This window comes from Dasypus novemcinctus, chromosome 19, assembly GCF_030445035.2.
Source record: "Dasypus novemcinctus isolate mDasNov1 chromosome 19, mDasNov1.1.hap2, whole genome shotgun sequence".
NCBI classification, from domain to species: domain Eukaryota; kingdom Metazoa; phylum Chordata; class Mammalia; order Cingulata; family Dasypodidae; genus Dasypus; species Dasypus novemcinctus.
This window is the reverse complement of record NC_080691.1, coordinates 65,994,125-66,001,258: the sequence shown is the minus strand read 5'-3', so window position 1 is coordinate 66,001,258 and position 7,134 is coordinate 65,994,125. Positions and strand designations below refer to the sequence as shown.

Here is a 7,134-nt window from a genome sequence, read left to right as displayed (position 1 = left end):
ATTAACCCCACCTTACAGCTGATATTGGAAGAAACGGACCACGGAGCCTTAAGAGAGAGAGGAAGCCTCCACCCTCGCTGACATCAGCAGCTATCTTGATCCAGCACATGGCAACAAATTTTGGTGAGGGAAGAAACTTATGCTTTATGGCCTGTTAACTGTAAGCTTCTACCTCAAAAAAATACCCTTTATAAAACCTAACAGATTTCTGAAATTTTGCATCAGAACACCATTGACTGACTAATAAACCATGGCATCTAAAAGCACTCTTCATAATTATTTAAAAGGACCCTTTTAAAAATTATAATACAAAGGTCTGTACTCTATAAGCAGTTGCCCATTGTGCATTATAATAAAAAGACTTACTTTTAATACAAAAGTTAAATGTTTGGAAGTTATGAACCATTGTAATTAACAAAAAGCATTTTATAATTGATTTTTGCATCTTTTTGTTTTTAGGGTTCTCCACTTCATCAAGGTGTTCCATAGCTTAGAGCTCTTCAGATTCTTCTTTTTCTGACCTGGATCACTTTCAGAGTCATGTGGAATTTCAGGATCAGGAGAATCCTCCTCCTCCTTCTCCTCCTCCTCCTCCTCCTCATCATTATAATCATCTCCCGTTACATCTCCTTCTCCATCATGATCTTTTTTCTCACTGAAGCCAAGTCCACAATGCTGTCAAATCTTCCTGATAATTTACTATCCATGCTTTGCTGATATAGAGTCTTATTCTTCATTAATTTTCTTGCCTTCTTCTCCTGTTCAGAAGTGAGATGTTGATTTGTGATCTCCTATAACAAGATGATCATTATGTTTATTTTTTCCTGCACTCATAAATCTCAAGAATTTTTGTTTTTTTCTTCATTACCTAGGTCTGCTGCCTCCCAATTGTTAGATCCAGGATTGTAGTCTAGGGAGGCTGAGTGTTCCACCCCAGGCAGGTGGGATACCCTACCAGCACCCATTGTTGTGGTGATCAGTACAGAAAATGCCAAAAACCCACTAGCTGTTCCCTTCAGCCATTGAGTTACAAGCCCCAAAGTGATATCTACCTAAGGAGCATTTCAAGATGTTTGAACAAAGAGATTTCTTTAAACATCAAGGTATAACTCAGAACATATACTCCACTGAGAAAAAATTTGGCCAATGAAGAAATTCACTTGATAGTTAAATGCTTTATTTTTTTATATACTAAAAGTTGTGAATTTACCAAGCAAACATGCATAATATCATACAGTTTTCCCATATATCTCTTCACCACCAACACCTTGCATTAATGTAAAATACTTGTTACAAACTATAAAAGTGTATCTTCAAAATATTACTACTAAGTATATCTGATATCTTATATCTGTTTTATTTTTTTTCTTTATGCACCTGATTAACACCCTAATTAGTATTATATATTTCTTTTAGTTCATAAGAGAATATTCTCATATTTGTTCTGTTAACCACAGTCCATCTTCCACCACAGGGTTTACTGTGTTATAAGTCCCATGCATTGTAAAATTAGTTCAAAGTGTAAACTCTGTGGCTCTCGTCATTATCACAGAATTGTTCTGTGACTTCTGTCAATTTTAGAAGGTTTTGATTACTCCAAGAGGAAATTTTCCATACCCACTTTTGCACTTCTATTGTGGACCCTTAGAATTGAAATATCTACTTGCCATTGCTCCAAATATATAACAATATTACTATAGTCCATAAGTTATATTAATTGTAGTTTTCCCATGTATCAACATATTCTTGACATTTTGCAAATGAACATTCTTTTACTATTAGCTAAATTCTTCATCCACTACTAAAATTACTGTCATACATCTGTTGATTATTCTCTAGTTTTCTTTCAATTGATGTTTATATCTGCAGACTACCCTTTTAGCCACAATAATATTTATAAACCAGCAGTGCTAATTATATTCACTATGTATTTTATAACCAACTCTATTCATTTTTGCACTTTTACAATAAAACTTTTTAGCAACTCTACATGCATTAAGCCTCAGCTCTGATTCTCAACCCCCATTCTTTCTCCTAGTAACCTGTATTCTAGAGTTTACCTCCATGAGTTTACTCATCAAATTAAGTTCATCTTAATGAGATAATGAGACCATACAATATGTGTCCTTTTGTTTCTGGCTTTTTTCACTCAACATAATATCACGACAGTTCATCTATGTTGTAATATGCTTCCTAAATTCATGTCTTATTTCAGCTGAATGGTATCCCATTCTTTATATATACAACATTTTGTTTACCCATTCATCAGTTAAAGGGCACTTGGGCTGATTCAATATTTTAGCAATTGTGAATAATGCTATTATGAACATTGGTATGCAAATATTAGTTTGGGCCCTTATTTTCAGTTCTTCTAAATAGATTACTAGTAATGTCATAGCTGGATGTGGTAGTTTCATATTCAGGTTTGTGAGATAGACCAACTATCTTCCACAGAGGCAGAACCAGTCTATATTCCCACCAACAGTGAAGGGGTGTTCCTATTTTTCCACATCCTCTCCAACATGTAGTTATCTGTTTCTCCATGTTCTTTCCAAATTTTCTAATTTTCTGGGTTTTTGTTTGGTTTTTTTTGCTGTTGATTTTTACTAATGGCCATTCTATAAGGCGTGAAAGGATATCTCATTGATCTATATTTCCCTATTAGCTACTTATATTGAGCATCACTTCATATGCTTTTTGGATATTTGTATTTCCATTATGGAAAAAAGTCTCTTCAAGTATTTTGGCCATTTTAAAATTTGGTTGCTTAGGTTTGCATCATTAAGTTGTATGATATTTTCATATAATCTGCAAACTCTTATTAGATATGTAGTTTGCAAATAATTTCTTCCATTGTGCAGGGTGCATTTTTACTTTCTTGCCAAAGACTTTTGAAGAGCAAGTGTTTAATTTTGAGGGCATCTGATTAATCTATTTTTGTCTTTCATTGATTGTGCTTTGGGTGTAAAGTTTAAGAAACTACTGTTTACTACAAGATCTGGAAAATAGTTTCCTATATTTTCTACTAGGATTTTAATTGTTGTATCTTTTATATTTAAGTCTTTGACCCATTTTGAGTTTTTTTTTTTTTTTTGTATAAGGTGTGAGATAAAGATCCTTTTCCTTTCTTTTGGATTTGGATATCCAGTTCTCCCAGCACTATATGTTGAATAGATTTTCTGGTCCAGTTGGGTGTGTTTGATAGCTTTCTCAAAAATCACTTGACCATAGGTGTAAGGGTCTATTTCTGAGTGCTCATTTTGGTTCCAATTTTTATTCTATTTATCTTTATGCCAGTACCATGCTGATTTTACCACCATAGGTAAGTAATATGCTTTAATGTCAGAAAAGAAGAGTCATCCAACTTCATTCTTTTTTTAAAAGACATTTTTAGGTATCCAGGGTCCCTTATCTTTCCAAGTAAATTTGATAATTGGCTTTCCCACTTCTGCAAAAAAAAAAAAAATGGCTGTTGGGAATTTTTTAGGGTGGTATTGAGTCTGTAAGTCAGTTTGGGTAGAATTGACACCTTAATGATATTAAATATTCTAGTCCAATATCATGGAATGTCCTTCCATTCATTTCAGTATTCTTTGGTTTCTTTTAGAAATATCGTATAGCAATGTCTGAAAGCAGGTCCTTTATGTCCTTGGTTAAGTTTATTCCAGTAACTAATATAAATTTTTTAAATTTCCTTTTCAGATTGTTCATAGAAACACAACTGACATTTTGTATAATAATCTTGTATCTCCACCTTTGCTGAACTCATCTTTTTATTTTAGTAGCTTTGTTGTAGGTTTTTCAGGACATTCTAAATTTAGGCTCATATCATCAGAGAATAGCAAAAGATTTATTCCTTCCTTTCTTATTTGGGTGTCTTTTATTTCTTTACCTAGCCTAATTGTTCTAGCTATAACTTCTAGCACAATATTGAGTAACAGTGATGAAAGTGTGCATCCTCATCTTGTTCATCAGCAGGAAAGCTTTCAGTCTTTCACCATTGAGGCAAAGCTAGCTGTGGGCTTTTCACATATGTACTTTACCATCTTCAGAAAGCATCATTTCTGACTTTTTGAGAATTTTTTATAAAGAAAGAGGCTATACTTTGTCAAATGCCTTTTGTGCATCAATTGAAAGGATCATGTGATTTTTCTTCTTCAATTTATTAATGTGGTTTATTCACTAGTTGATTTTCTTGTGTTGAAAAATCTTACATACCTGGATAAAACCCACTTGGCTGTGGTGTATAATTCTTTTAATTTGCTCTTGGATTCAGTTTGCAAGTATTTTGTTGAGGATTTTTGCATCTATATTAATTAGAGAAATTGGTTTATAATTTTCTTTTTTGTAGTATCTTTGTCTAATTTTGGTATTAAAGTGATGTTGACTTCACAGAATGAGTTTGGTAGCATTTCTTCCTGTTCAATATTTTGAAAGAGCTTGAGGAAGATTGGTATTAGATAATCTTTGATGATTGTTAGAATTCACTAGTGAAGCCAATTGCTCCTGGACTTTTCATCTTTGGGAGGTTTTGGATTACTGGTTCAATCTTTCTACTTGTGATTGGTTTGCTGAAGTTTTCTATTTCTTCTAGGGCCAGTGGAAGCTGCTGATGTCTTTCCAGGAGGATGTACAATCCACCTACATTGTCTATACTCATGGCATACAGTTTTTATAGTATGCTCTTATAACCTCTCTTATTTCTGTGGATTCATTTGTAATATTCCCCCCTTATTTCTGATTTAAATCTTTGCATCTTTTTTCTTTTTTCCTTGTCAGACCAGCCAAAGGCTTACCAATTTTGTTCCTCTTCTCAAGGAACTATCTTTTGGTTTTATTGATTCTCTCCTTTGTTAATTTATGCTTATTTCTGCTCTCATCTTTATTATTTATTTCCTTTGGCTTGGTTTGGAATTAGTTTGTTGTTCTTTTTTTTACTTCTTCCAGGTGTCCCAGTAAGTCTTCAACTTTAGCAATTTCTTCTTTTATAATATAAGCATTGATGGCTGTAAATTTCCTCCTCAGCACTGCCTTTCCTGTGTCCCATACATTTCAAAATGTTGTGACTGATTTTCACTCACGTCAAGATATTTATTGAATTCTTACAATTTCTTCTTTGACCATCCGATTATTGAATGTTGTTATTGTTTAACTTCATTTGTGAATTTCCCTTTTTCTATCCATTATTGTTTTCCAGCTTCATTTCATAAAGATCAAAAAAAGTGTTTTGTAAAATTCTAAACTTTTTAAATTTGTTGAAAACTATCTTGTAATCCATCATGCAATTTACTATGGCGAAGAATCCATGAGAGCTTGAAAACATGTATAAACTTGTTTTTGGAGTGTAAATATCTATAAATGTCTTTTACTGCTAGTTCATTTATCATATTATTCAAGCTCTCTGTTTTTCCTCTGCCCAAATGTTCTATCTAATGATGATAGTGATGTATTAAAATCTCCAACACTTGTACCTTTCTTTGCTGTTTCTAGTTTTTGCCTCATTTATCTTGTGGCACCCACATTAGTTAGGTGCATAAAGATTTATTATAGTTATTTCTTCTTGAGGATTTGCTCCTTTTATTACTCTCTAATAACCCTCATTCCCTATGACAGTTTTGGATTTAAAATCTATTTTATCCAATATTAGTATTGCTACTCCATATATTTTTCTTTACTATTGCATGAAAAATCTTTTTCTAAACTTTCACTTTCAACATGGCTGTGTCCTTATACCTTAGGTGAGTCTGTTGTAGAAAATATAGATGATTCATATTTTTCTATTCATTCAGTCAGTCTGTGTCATTTGTAGGAGGAACTCAATCCATTAACAAATAATATTTTTATTGTAAAGGCTTTACTTAGTCCATTTTATCTTGTGGGTTTCTGTTGTCATGTCTTATTATTGTCTATCTTTTTTCTCTTTAATTTATACGTCCTGAATTTCAGGCGGGGGTGGGGTGGGGGGCAAGATGGTGGCTGAGTGAGCTTACCTGATAATATCTCCTGCAAAGAAGCAGCTGGGCAGCGTTGGAGGTTCTTCGGGACCAGGCTGTTTCAGGATTTTTGCAGGACACGAGGTGTCTGGACATTGATTTGGTGGGAAGGTAACAGAGAAAATACGTTTACAAAATATAATTGAGACTCTTTACACGGAGGTCTGGGCTGCGCTTGGAATGCTCCCTCCTAGGGTGGGCAGAGCTGGGCACCAGGCACAGCTGCGGCTTATTTTTTTTTTTGGAGGCTCTGCTGTACTGGGGAATTCATAAACCTTGAGCGGCCTATTGGGGGGTTAATAGGACAGGAGGCCCTTGCAGACCGATTTGGGGAGAAAAACGGGAGTTTTATTGTGAAGAGGGGGAATTTTTGATTGCTTGATTGCAGACACAAACAATAGCTCTTCCACCTAGAGCCTGGCCCCCCCCCCCCAAGCCTGGCTGCCGGTCTACAGTGAACTGAAATAGATAGCAATAAAGAGACGCCACCAGGGTCTGGCAGGGTGGGAGACATTTGGAAGCCGATTAGGGGAATATTTTGAGAAGTGTCAGAATTTCGGGTTTGGACTCTGTTATTCGCATTTCTGGCTGGAGCCCCACCCCTGGACCTGGCTATTGATCTACGTCATTAAATTGGCTGCAGTGTAGAGGCACCCCCAGGTGACTATTCCAGGGGATCACAGGGTGGGAGGGGTCCTGAAGTTGAATTGGTGATACATCCACAGAATAGACCCCAGTGAGTGAGTGAATTGTGGGGTAAAGACACACAGGATAGAGCATGCGGATGGGACCTCACACATAGGGCTGGCACCCAGCTGCAGGGATCCCTGAAGGCTGTAATGCACTGTGGTTCTCCCAGGCTCCCTGTTAACTGGACTTGAGATTGCCAGGTCTGAGTCCCCTAAACCCTGGTGGCCCACACCCCAGAGACTCACAACTCTTGAGTCTTCAATATCTCAGACTTTCCATCCCTGAATCCATCACACCCTTATGTCCATCTGAGGTCCTTGAATGTCCTAACCCTCAACGTTTGCATTTTTTCTTTTTTGTTTTGTATTGTTTTGTTTTTATTTTTATTCTATTTTATTTTTTTTTAAGGTCCTGATTGCTAACATTGCATTATCCCATAGTCTTTTCTCCC

The 7,134-nt window shown here is 35.5% G+C and overlaps 1 pseudogene; it reads right to left on the bottom strand.

The window, feature by feature from the left end:
- Positions 1-395: 395 nt before the first annotated feature.
- Positions 396-965, bottom strand: LOC101446243 (small acidic protein pseudogene; annotated as a pseudogene).
- Between the last annotated feature and the right edge of the window lie 6,169 nt (positions 966-7,134).